The sequence below is a fragment of the Microcaecilia unicolor genome, chromosome 2 (assembly GCF_901765095.1).
Source record: "Microcaecilia unicolor chromosome 2, aMicUni1.1, whole genome shotgun sequence".
Classification (NCBI taxonomy): Eukaryota; Metazoa; Chordata; class Amphibia; order Gymnophiona; family Siphonopidae; genus Microcaecilia; species Microcaecilia unicolor.
The window spans coordinates 281,069,678-281,083,171 of record NC_044032.1 but is presented as its reverse complement, the minus strand read 5'-3'; the positions used below and the strand labels follow the sequence as shown (position 1 = coordinate 281,083,171).

The window sequence follows — 13,494 nt, the reverse complement described above, 5'->3', positions numbered from 1 at the left end:
AAGGTAACGGTAGGGGATGGGCCTGGGTCCGCCTGCCTGAAGTCCACTGCAACCAACAAAAACTGTTCCAGGGATCTGCATACTGCTGTCAGGGAGCTGGGTATGACATTTGAGGCTGGTATACAGGCTGGCAAAAAAGGTTTTTATTTTATTTTTTAGTGTGGGAGGGGGTTGGTGACCAATGGGGGAGTACGGGGGGGGAGGTCATCCCCATTCCCTCCGGTGGTCATCTGGTGAGTTGGGGCATCTTTTTGAGGCTGAGTCGTGAAAATAAAAGGACCAAGTTATCCCGGCGAAATACTGATTAACGCCGCTTTTTTTCCCCATTATGCGTTGGAGCCAGCCATCTGGTAGCCACGCCCATGTCCCGCCTTCGCTTCGCCGCTGACTTGCCCCCTTGAACTTTTGCCGGCTCGGCGATGGGAAAGCAGCAATGGTGTCAAAAAAGCAGCTTTCGATTATACCGATTTCACCGCTTTTGAGAGATCGCCGGCCATCTCCCGATTTATGTCGGAAGATGGCCGGCAATCACTTTCGAAATAAGCCTGTTTGTCACCCTTCTCTGATCCTCTTCTAATTGCACTGTGTGCTTTTTGGAGTGGGTTGACCACAACTGCATAAAACACTGAAGCACCAGTGGTGCATAATGATTCTCAGTTTTGTTTGAGGCTGGAAAATATATTAGGAAAATGTGAGTGCCAGCCAACATTTTTAGAATTCAAGAAAAAAAACTATTTTCACTATTTAATATCATGTTTATATTCTCTTGCTCTCTGTTGTTTGCTGTATGTTTTGTAAATCTTCCTTACTTCTCTCATCCTTCCACATCCTCTTCTGACCCCCCAACCTTACCCTTCTTTTGAATAATCCCTAACATTCTATGAGGTTTTTTTTTAGCAGCCTGACACACTGATGACTCCAAGATCAGTTCTTTGGGCAATGACTCCTAACTCAGAACACAGAATTTTATACCTGTACTTGAGTTACGTTTCAGTATGTTTATCCATTTGCATTTGTCATATTAAATTTCACCTGCCATTTAGATTCCAAGTCTCCTCGTCTCACAAGATCCTTAGACAAATCTTCACAATCCTTAGCCAGTTTACAACTTTGAATAGTTTTATATCTGCAGGTCATTTATAAATTGTATTAAATAGCACAGATACCAGTACAGACCTTTGGGGCACTCCATTAATGACTCTTTTCCATGTGGATAATTGACCACTTAGTCCTAGTGTCTTTTTTTTTTCTTCTGTCTTTTAGCCAGTTTGCAGTTTACAAAAGAGCATGACATCTTATTCCATGTCCCCCATTTATTTCCCAAGGAGCCTCTCATGAGGGACTTTGTGAAATACCTTCTGGTAATCAAAGTACACTATATTAACTGGCTCACCAATATCTACTTTGTTTACACCTTCAAAAAAAAAAATCTATCAGATTGGTAAAGCAAGGCATGCCTTCACTGAATCCATGCTGACTCAGTCCCATAAATCCATGTCATAGCATTGTAGTAGCATAGTAGATGACGACAGATAAAGACCTGCACAATTCATCCAGTCTGCCCAATGAGATAAACTCATTGCATATGATACAATATAAGAAATATAGTCTTTATCATGATCTTGCTATTTTCAGGGCACAGACCGTAGAAGTCTGCCTGGCACTGGACATACTCCCCAACTACAGGAGTTGCCTTCGAAGCCCAGATCATCCAGATCTGTCGAGCCATAATCGGGGCACAGACAGTAAAAGTCTGCCCGGCACTGGCCTTATTTCCCAATTGCTGGAGTTACCGTCTAAGTACTGCTAAGTTGTGTTTTTATTCCATTTTCTTTCTATGGCCTCCAAAACTGAACACAGTAGTTCAAGTTGGGCCTCACTGATGACTTGTACAGGGACATCCAGCACAAATCCACCAACGTAGAGAACACTGAAATCCCACCGGAAATAATAGCAGCAGGTAAAAAGTGGGAAATTGACCATGGACTTCAGAAACAAAAAGGACAACCTTGATGCTTTAGAGAAGATTTATTGATGATAATACTTTTTCAAGACCTTCCCTTTGTATTTTTTGTGTTGAAAAGATATCATATTGAAGATTTTAGCACCTAGTTGTTACGACATACTGAAACACAGTTCTGCATTGAGTCTTTTTTATCAATAAATCTTTTGTAGAGCTTCAAGGTTGTCCTTTTCATTTCTGGAGTCCATTGATTTCCCACTTTTTTTCTGCAGCAGTGAGATTTGAACCGGATAGCAAGGCAGGTGCTCTAACCACTAGGCTGTTCCTCCACTCCATTTTATTACATTAATCTCGAAAAATGTCTGTCTTTTGCTGCCGCCTATGTCCTGCCCAAAACATGTCCCCTTGAAATTTGGATGAACTGTGATCTGTAGTATCTGCTCCAGTTCTCTTTCTAAATGAAAGGAGGGGGGGAGGGTCAGATTAAAAGTGAAATGTCTCCTCTTTGCTTTATGTGCTCCAGCCCGACTCCTTTTTAAAAAAAAATTTGTGCATGCTGCTTTGAGAGGAGATGGCGCTAGAGTAGGACGCATAGTTCTATTCTCTGGGGCATTATTTAAAAGAAATGGGGCAAGAGCATCATGAGCCTGTACCTAGCCATGCCTCTGGCTTTTACCATCAAAGCACACCAGTGTGTTATAGCACTCTGGTTGAGAAGTCCTGGACTAGACTCCTCAGAACCAGCCTTACTAGTATCTAATCAGAAAGCTATCTAAAATTAAACTTGGCTCATATAGTAATATTTATTAATGCAATAAAAATATCCAGTTAATTATAATTCATTGAAACTCTTCAAGTGTACTTACGTCCAATCTTCTTAAAAAAAATAATGTTTAGGTTTATTTATAATCTTGCTATACCGCTAATTCTAACTTGCGTGTCTAAACGGTTTACAATCGAAAACAATATACAAATATAAGAAAAGGAACACCATTTGTTAAAAGGACAGTGAGACTCCAGACACACAAGAATGCATACAATCTGACCAAACAATTCTACTGCTTCAAAAGAGTTCTCAGACGTCTCATCCAACCCATCACCCTACTGGTCCACAGAGAAAAGGGGCAAATGGGGCCAGGGAGAAATGCATTCAAAATGGGATATTATAAGCCAGTCTAAAATATGTTTTTAAAAGAGTTTTAAACTTTGCAAGAAACAGTTCAGAGTAAATATTAGGTGAAAGAGGAGTGTATGTGGTATAATGATTGAAGATAGATAAGATGGTTGGCCTAAATGAAGAGCTTTATGGGTTAAGACAATAATTTAAATTGAGGAGTAGCCAGTGCCAATGAATTAGAAAAGGAGTGATGTGATCTGACTTTTTTTTATCTTACAAAATATTCTGACTACTGCGTTCTGAACGATTTGCAATCCCTTAAGCTGAGAGTTAGAGATGCCTGCATACATTGAATCACTGTAGTCTATCATAAAATTCAGAAATGCATGACAAGCTGTGTGCATTGTTCAAAATCCAAGAAATTATGGCGAAAGCGAAGACTACGGAGAGTGCCAAAACAGAACTTAACAAATTCAGACATTTTGTTTCATAAAGGTCAATTGACTATCAAACCAGATACCTAAGTACTTAAAAGTAGTGACTGGGGCAATAGGCCGACCAAAAAGAACAAGAATCAGAGTTGGAGAAGAAAGTGCACCTGATATCTAGCAAGTGTTAGTTTATCAGGATTCAAGACAAGTTTGTTAGATGAAAGCCAAGAGGCCAGAACAGATAAACAGCATTGGAGAAGTTCAAGCTCAATATTTACCCATACGCCATGCCCCCTCCCTACCCATCTTCAAATCTCTGCTTAAAACTCACCTCTTCAATGCTGCCTTCGGCGCCTAACCGCTTGAGAAAAATAGAATGCCCCAATCTATCCACCCTATCAGATTAACTGTTCACTTGTCCTCTAGATTGTACACTTGTCTTTAGATTGTTCTCTTGTCTTAGATTGTAAGCTCTTTGAGCAGGGACTGTCCTTCTATGTTTAAATTGTGTACAGCGCTGCGTAACCCTAGTAGCGCTTTAGAAATGTTAGTTAGTAGTAGTAGTAGTAGTAGTAGGTTGGAAACCAGAGTAGATTGTTAACTGCATAGAAGAAGAGCTTAATATTATACTCTTGCATAAGTGTTGCTGGGGGACTAATGAAGATATTGAAGAAGTGCATAAGTATTGCCATACTGGGAAAGACCAAAGGTCCGTCAAGCCCAGCATCCTGTTTCCAACAGTGGCCAATCCAGGTCACAAATACCTAGCAAGATCCCAAAAAGTACAAAACATTTATACTGCTTACCCCAGAAATAGTGGATTTTCCCCAAGTACATTTAATAATGGTCTATGGATTTTTCCTTTAGGAAGCCGTCCAAACCTTTTTAAAACTCCACTAAGCTAACCGCCTTTACCACATTCTCTGGCAACAAATTCCAGAGTTTAATTACACGTCGAGTGAAGAAACATTTTCTCCGATTCCTTTTAAATTTACTACATTGTAGCTTCATCGCATGTCCCCTAGTCCTAGTATTTTTGGAAAGCGTAAACAGACGCTTCATCTACCCGTTGAACTCCATCTATTTTATAGACCTCTATCTTATCTCCTCTCAGCCTTTTCTCCAAGCTGAAGAGCCCTAGCCACTTTAGCCTTTCCTCATAGGGAAGTCATCCCATCCCCTTTATCATTTTCGTCGCCCTTCTCTGCACCTTTTCTAATTTCACTATATATTTTTTGAGATGCGGTGACCAGAACTGAACACAATATTCGAGGTGCAGTTGCACCATGGAGCGAAACAAAGGCATTATAGCACCCTCATTTTTGTTTTTCATTCCTTTCCTAACAATACCTAACATTCTATTTCCTTTCTTAAACGCGCAGCACACTGAGCAGAAGGTTTAAATGTATCATCAACGACGACACCTAGACCCCTTTCTTGGTCTGTGACTCCTAACGTGGAACCTTGCATGATGAAGCTATAATTCGGGTTCCTCTTTCCCACATGCATCACTTTGCACTTGCTCACATTAAACGTCATCTGCCATTTAGTCTCCCAGTCTCGTAAGGTCCTCTTGTAATTTTTCACAAACCTCCTGCGATTTAATGACTTTGAATAACTTTGTGTCATCAGCAAATTTAATTACCTCACTAGTTACTCCCATCTCTAGGGGAGACAGAATTGAGCCCTGGGGTACACCACAGGTAAAGGGAGTAGGATTGAGAGGAACCACTATTTGTGTGTACAAAGAAAGATTGAGAGAGAAAAGAAGAAAACCAATTAAGAACAGTGCCATACAACCCAATACCTGCAATATGTGTTAGTAAAAGTGAATGGTCAATAAGATCAAAAGCTGCAGATAAATCTAAAGACACCACAAATGCAATGTTAATCTTATCCAACATTGCGTGAAGATCACTAAGAAATGCAGTTATGGCAGGCTATACTATGAGTGTATGAACGCCTGCCTGGTGGGGATGATGAACCAATGCTTGATTAGTGTATGAAAGAAGTTGAAAATAGACTACCTTCTCAGCAGTCTTGGAGAGAAAAGGACAATTTATTTTTTATTTATTTTATTTATGTTACATTTGTACCCCGCGCTTTCCCACTTATGGCAGGCTCAATGCGGCTTACATGGGGCAATGGAGGGTTAAGTGACTTGCCCAGAGTCACAAGGAGCTGCCTGCGCCTGAAGTGGGAATCGAACTCTGTTCCTCAGTTCCCCAGGACCAAAGTCCACCACCCTAACCACTAGGCCACTCCTCCACAAACGCTTGGGATTCCTTCAGACCGGAATGAACCAGTGACCTAAGGATGTCAGCAGCATGTATAACTTCTACAGTCCTCCACTCTACCAACTGAGCTACTGAAGGAGACTGGATGAAAATTAGATGAAATAGAAGAATTGAGAAGGGTTTCTTCAAAGGTGGGCTAACAATGGCTTGTTTCCAGAGAGTAAGGACAGATCCTGTGGAGAGACTGTTGCAGATCATATTGTGAACCAGAGAACGTAAACCCTGAGAGTTGGATTTTAACCATGACAGGGGAAGTGAATCCATTGAGCAAAAGGTTGCTCTCATAGATATGAAGGTTTTAGAGAGAGGTGTAAGGGATGGTAAGGTAAAAGAGGACCAAATAGATGAAGAAGCGAATAGAATGTTGGTTATTATGAGGAAAGGTATGGTAAACAGGTATAATGCCGTTATATCGCTCAATGGTGCGACCGCACCTTGAGTATTGTGTTCAATTCTGGTCACCGCATCTCAAGAAAGATATAATGGAATTGGAAAAGGTGCAGCGAAGGGCGACTAAAATGATAGCGGGGATGAGACGACTTCCCTATGAAGAAAGACTAAGGAGGCTAGGGCTTTTCAGCTTGGAGAAGAGACGACTGAGGGGAGACATGATAGAGGTATATAAAATAATGAGTGGAGTGGAACAGGTGGATGTGAAGCGTCTGTTCACGCTGTCCAAAAATACTAGGACTAGGGGGCATGCGATGAAACTACAGTGTAGTAAATTTAAAACAAATCAGAGAAACTTTTCTTCACCCAACGCATAATTAAACTCTGGAATTCGTTGCCGGAGAACGTGGTGAAGGCGGTTAGCTTGGCAGAGTTTAAAAGGGGGTTAGACAGTTTCCTAAAGGAGAAGTCCATAAGCCGCTGCTAAATGGACTTGGGAAAAATCCACAAGTCCGGGAATAACATGTATAGAATGTTTGTATGTTTGGGAAGCTTGCCAGGTGCCCTTGGCCTGGATTGGCCGTTGTCGTGTACAGGATGCTGGGTTCGATGGACCCTTGGTCTTTTCCCAGTGTGGCATTACTTATGTACTTATTAGGTGAGGTTGGGTCAGAAAGCTGCAAGGGAATAACTGAATCATCAGTAGTGTCAGATGTGCAAGAGGAAAGACAGGTAAGGTTTTATGGAGGGCAGTAACCTTGGAAACAAAGAAATGAGCAAGAGAATTTGGAAGAAGGGATTGTTGATATGGATGCAGAGGTGAGGATATTGGTTTGCTGGGAAATAATCCAAAAAAAGTTGCTTGGAAGAATTCGTTGAAGTAATCAGACTCAAATAATAGTCTTTTTTTTAAAGCTTTCCTAAGGTAATAATTATAGGATTGCAGTTCTGACTTTAAATTAGCAGAGAGCGGGATTTATGCCAAAGGTATTCTGCCCTGCATAAGCACTTGGGGGCAAGGAGGCCCTGATTGAAGCATGGAACTTTATAGCTCCGGGAGGAAACAAGATCGCACAGAGGCACAAATGTGTCTAAGCCAGTGGTTGGTGACAGCCTCATTCCAAGTTTGAGCTTGATCATCTGGGGAGAGAGTGATGAAATTGTCGGGGTAAAATGTAAAAAGCGGAGGACATGAAGATGGGTTGAGCCGGGATAAAAAAACACGATTGTTTATGTTGTACTTGTCGAGGGTGGAAGTTACCGAGGCAACAACATGAAGTGGTTAGCTTACAGGAAAAGAAAAAAGGATTTGTCCAAGATAACAGTAAGGTTGAAAATTCTGCCAAAGCATAGCCTGTTGTGAGTCACGAGACAATTAGGTTAAATGTGCAACTTGCCCTGTGAGTAGGAATCCAAGTGTGTTGGGTCAGTCCAAGATCATTTGAAAATGAAGCAGCCTGAGGAAATGACAGGTTATCCATCTGGATATTAAAGTTATCCATCAAAATTAAATGAAGTAATACTATATGTTCAACCATTGTATAAACAAAGGTTTTGATTTGCCTACAAATTTAATATTATTTTTCTTTAATTGAATTTCTTTTGGCAGCCTATTCCAGACTTAAGGAACCAATCCCCTAATTGTCTGATTTCTGGTTGACATTAACTTAAAGCATGTTGTAGAATGGATCTCAATTTAAAACTGACACTTTAAGACTTTTTTCTTCATTTAATCCTACTCCATTCTCATCAAGCCACCCAGGCCAGCCCCTGGAGGGTTATGAGAACTCACCTAATGCTTGTTCAAATGGAACAAAGCACAACTTTTTGGCTTTCACCAAAACCACATGGCCATTTTCAGCCAAAGCCAGAAACATGACCAACAATTAAAATAACCTTTCTTCCGAAGCCAAAACAAAACAGAAAAAGGATTTTAGGCCAGTTTTGTCACCGTAACCGAAATTTGGTTAGCCTCTAACTGGGTCATAGCAGATATGGTGCCCATGGTGCAGCTGAGGTCTCTGTGATCGGGTGGTGAGATCTCAAGAGAGGATTGCATTCAGCTTTGAAAGGGCAGGTGAGAAATATGAGAGAGACATGTAAGTACCTCAGTTGCGTAAAATGCACAGGAGGCGAGTCTTTTCCATTTGAAAGAGAGTTCTGGAATGAGGGTGCATACATAGGATGAAGATGATAGGGGATAGACGCAGGAGAAATCTAGGGAAATATGGAAAGGGTGGTAAAAGTATGGGAGAAGCACATGGGATCTGTAAGGAGGAGGAAAGGATTGTATTGATGGGCAGACCGGATAGACCATATGGTCTTTATCAGCAGTCATTTTCTCTGTTTCTGTGTTTAAGAAGGCCAAGGGATGAGAAACTTCAGGGATGAGAAAACAAGCAGTCTTGAAGTGGACAAATGGCCTAATAGTATCTGGCTAAGAACCACAGAAGCTAGATGGGGTTCAAATTCCACTGATGACGCTTGTGACCTTGAGCAACTCACTTAATCCTCCAATGTCTTTGGTACAGGTTAGAAAAAAATGCAGTCTTGAGGAGATTTCAAAGGAAAGCTGAAAACAATAGCGTAACAGAAATTTAAATCATGGGGTATGGAAGGGGACAGGGAAGTACCTATTGTACCTGAATATAAATTGCCTTCAGCTACTATTGAAAGAGCATGAACTAAATCCATCCAGAATAAACTTCCATTACATGGCTTTTGCAGCTGCTGGATTATATCCAGTATTCAGTTAAGGCCTTGTCCTGTCTGAACCTAATCGGGAGCTCCTCAGGGGCATATCCTAGTAGTCTAGAGAAAGTGTCAATCACCTGTTGAAGCTGTCACCTTTTAAATCAATTCTGTGGCTTAACTGGCTATTTCCTGCTCTCGGGATCATTGGATAATGGGCTGAAACTCCAGCTGCTGCCACATCCTGACAATGATTTCCCTGAATTCCCATTAGATATTACAAGCCTTGCTTCTTAGAGCTGCAGGAGAGAGCATTAAGAGACACCATGTGGGTGGCATAATTGATATGCAAAAGGTTTAAATCCTGTAAGTATATTAAAGTAATAGAGAATATCGAGCAGAGCTGAGCAGTACTGTGATATTTAAACTAGATTGTTAAAAAATTACTATTGCCAACCACACACTGTCATGAGATGTCAGTCTAGTCCTGCACATTGGGTTGTGTGAGGAAAAAATGGATTATATATATTTGATAACAATTTTTAATTCTTCATCTACCATGACCTCATCAAAATAAGTCAATTACTAATAGTACACTGGGGATCCTTAGACTCCAGAGCACTCATGACTTGTAGGTTACTACTGTTTGGAAATGTAATGAGACCAGCAACTCTCTAACTGGAAGTTGCCATTATGGCTTGCCCTGTGCTGTTTTCATCTGTTTCTTTCGGTAATTTTTTAAATATAAATTTTCAAATATAAATTTTTTAAATATAACTTATTTTCAGTAATTTTTTTAAATATAGATTAAAATCCTACACTTCTTATTATGCAGTTTAATGAGGAGTGCAGGATGCTGTTCGAACCTCTTCCTTGATGAAGACATCAAAACATTGGCAATGTTGGCAGTGGTCTGGTTATGTGGCAACTGAGGAGCATATAGCTAAATAAAAGTTAAGTGGATCAATACTTTTTAATTTATGATTCTCTTGAAGAAGTTGTTAGAAGATGTTTGAAAATTTATATTAAAAAATTACTGGTGGACTGATGACGAAGGCAGGCAAATGTTGCATTAGCAAGAAAGTGCTTGAATTTTGCCCAAAATGTTTCTGTTGCTGGCTGGGATGTAAGCAATTTGAAAAAGATTTAGGGGGTCTTTTACTAAGCTGCACTAGCAGTTTTAGCTTATGCTAAAAATCAGCTATTGCTAAACACTAAGATGCCCATTATATTCCTAAGGGTGTCTCTGCATTTAGCACCATCTGATTTTTAGTGCAAGTTAAAAACAATATCGCATCTTAGTGAAAGACCCCCTAAATGAGTTGTTTTGAATAAGTATATACTGGGATTCTATATGTGAGCTGAAGCAGTACTGACAGGCTCTGTGGCCAGTTATTGGACCCATAGCTACAGGCCCCTGCTAGGAATCCTTGTTGTGATGGCTCAGCAGAATTGGCAGGATATAAATATTGGGGAAATCCCTCCTCCTCCTTAGATAGTTGAAAATGAAGGCTCTTGGTGCCAAAGTCCAATAGAAGCCAAAGAACGGAAGGAAACTGTAAGGCAATAAATACACAGTGTCAATCAGTGTACAATACAGACCAACAGCTTCTCCTATGTAGACCAACAATGTTCATCCCTAGTATCTCATGAAAGGATTGGGGTTGATTGTTTTACAAAGTGAAGCAACTGGAATTTCTGTTAAGAAGGCATCCCATTTGCTTGGGATCATGACTCGTAGGATATAGCATTTCAATATCATAGAAATTGTCTCCCCAGTATTGCATCAGTAAGAGATCATTTCTACTGTATAGTATTTTGCTTAGTCATACTGCATTGCACACATTTCTGCTTTATGTATCTTTTTCACAAAACGTAAACCTAAACCACTTCATGTGAAGTTGTGATTGCCTTAATTAAGTGTGCCGTAGATCTGAGGACCTTCTCCTAAGATTGTTGGGTGCAAAATGCAGTGTATCATTTTAGTAGCTATATGGATTTAGAGAAAACTAGAATCCTTGTGGATAGTGTGATATCTTTGGATTGGACTGGCAAATGCTGATGTAGTAAATGCGCAAAACTTACTTAAGACCTGAACTGTCTCAAAAGTGAAGTCTTAATATCAGTAGACCCTTCATATTAGCACCATATAAATAAAGATTTGCTGAAGAATTCTGTTTTTCCTCATTTGATCCTCAGAATAAAGCTTCATCTCTTTTAGATTCCATTTATTATTTTTTTTGGCGTGGTGAGGAAAAGAAAATTATTTGCCAACATCAAATTATCGTCATTTTCTTACCTTCAAAGTACTATTTTTTGTTTGCCATCTGCTCAATCATGAAAGTAAGCAAAATTCTCTAATTTATTACAGAAAGAGCTCTGAACCGTTCTTGGAAATAACACTTAGAATGGTTCAGAGCTCTTTCTGTAAAAAATTAGAGAAATTTGCTTACTTTCATGATTGAGCAGATGGCAAACAAAAAAATAGTACTTGAAGGTAAGAAAATGACGATAATTGATGTTGACAATAAACTGGTGGTCTCAACTCTTATGCTTGCTTCTCACTGAAAAAGTGGCAGGATCTTAAAGAGCAGCAGATTTGCAAATCAAACCACTAATATTATAAATAACAGGCACATATATCCTTATTGTACTAGGGTTCAGCCTGAAGTGTAGACCTGAAAGAAAATCAATTCTTCCAAAACTTTCTTATCCAAGTATTTCACTTCTGAAGACTTTTGAAATGTTGACGAACTTGTCTTTGTACTATAGGGCAAAGTGTCTACAGAGAGCTAATAGTCTTTGCCTTCAACCATATTTGCGTAGACAAAAAAAGAGGACAGAAAAAATAAAAATGGTTGCTACCTTTGGTAAAGAAATATTTAATCGTAGCCTTTAGTTAATGAACACACATCAAACAGTGACTTGCTTACAAAACTTCAGGATTTGAGTTTGACTGAGTCTGAGCCCAAGCGTACCTATCAGAAGAGCGCAAATCCCTCAACAACTTTGGCTGGCTTCTGAGATTTCTTTGCATGACATATGCTTAAAGTTGTGTTGCTCAAACAAATTCCTGTGACACATTCAACCAGAAGGGAAACAGGAGATTAGCAATGCCGTTCCCTCTTTAGCACCCCCATTGACTAATAGGCTACAGATAAAGGTTTCTCTCATTATGTAGATAGATGTGTTCGTCTTAGGCACATAAAAGAAAAAGAGGACATTTCCCTAAAAATTAAAATCCTGGAGGACATATCTGAAGAAGTCTAAAAGAGGACACATGGCAACCCTAGTCAACAGACCTGATATTACTCAGAACAGTACGTGCACCTTGGAGTGCTTCTTTCACTCAGAAATTTTAGATTAGGGTGAAGAATGGGGACCTTGGAGCTTCTAAGCAATTGAGAATTCTGGCTGCAGTAGGATTTAGTAGAAAAGAAACTGAGGATCATGAAACTTCCAGAATCCAACCTGCCATAGAAACAAACATGATCAAGTAGACCATCAAATCATTGGAAAATATGTTTTTGTAATCCTTTTTCGTGCTGCTAAATTTAGGTAGTAGAGAGATTATCAGCTGTCTGTCTAGGAATGTTGGAAGTAAACACTATCTTCTGTAAAAGATGACCAACCCCGCCTGTAGCTGTCATATTGGACAACTTAGAGTAGATTACAACAAAAAAGGGAGGTGGATGAGTATATAAGGATTTGTATCATGTTGCCCATCGAGAACCGCTGATATAGGCAAGTAACTTGGTTTTCTCTGAGGCCAAGCAGGGTATCCAGTCCTCAACAGATGCATTTCACTACTTTGTTAAATGCCACACATGGTTTGAGTTTGTGTATCTGAATAATTAGTAACCATAGTATTTAATACAAAATAAAACACAGTTTTTGTGTAAGAATATTTTTTGTGTGTGGTAAAGGAAAAAAGGGCCCCTAAAATGAGTTAGCAGAGATGTCAGTAGCATTAAGCTGTGAAGGGTGAATGATACAATTTGTTACGACTTGCAGCTTGGCTCTGTATCTGCCAGAATAAGGGCTATTACATAATGGAGAACAGAAGTTTTAAAAAAATGCAGTCTTGAAGAGATTTCAAAGGAGGGCTGAAAACAATACTGTAACAGGAAATTAATCACTGGGCAAAGAAGAGGAATTGGGCTGATTAGAGTCATTAATGGCCCTTTAACAAGGGCCATATAAGGAATGTTACTTAGCAACTCTTAGGTCCCTTGGGAGGTGGCAATTAAGTTACCCAAATGGGGAATTTCAAACAAGCAGCACTTCAGCCAGGACTGGGGAAAAAGATGACCCCCTTCCTTCACCCTCATAGAACAAATTAACCCGACAGTTAATTAACTTTCTTAGTGTTCAGCTCCTCCTTCCCCACCTCTTCAGCAAACATAGGAGCTAATTTAACAAATCAGTTTTGGTATAAACTTTGCTCCTTAACGCTGGGAGAGGGATAATACAGGGTAGGTAGTCTTCCAAGAATTGCCTGTTTGTGGCGGGTTCAGGAATGTTGAACAAGCCTGCCATTGTTCCGATTCCGGAGTGTTCCTGGGTTTTCTTCTCATTGGCTTTGTGATCTCCTGTGCTGGTTGC

The 13,494-nt window shown here is 39.9% G+C and overlaps 1 protein-coding gene and 1 non-coding gene across 2 annotated transcripts in view; one reads left to right on the top strand and one right to left on the bottom strand.

Annotated features, from left to right (window-relative positions):
- The window catches only part of MLLT3 (MLLT3 super elongation complex subunit), a 584,309-nt gene that overhangs the window by 238,617 nt on the left and 332,198 nt on the right, over window positions 1-13,494 (top strand). The gene's annotated exons all lie outside the window — the stretch shown is intronic.
- Window positions 5,795-5,886, bottom strand: TRNAY-GUA. The gene is made up of 2 exons: window positions 5,850-5,886; window positions 5,795-5,829 (listed from the first exon to the last, which is right to left on the bottom strand). It is a non-coding gene; the product is annotated as a tRNA-Tyr (tRNA).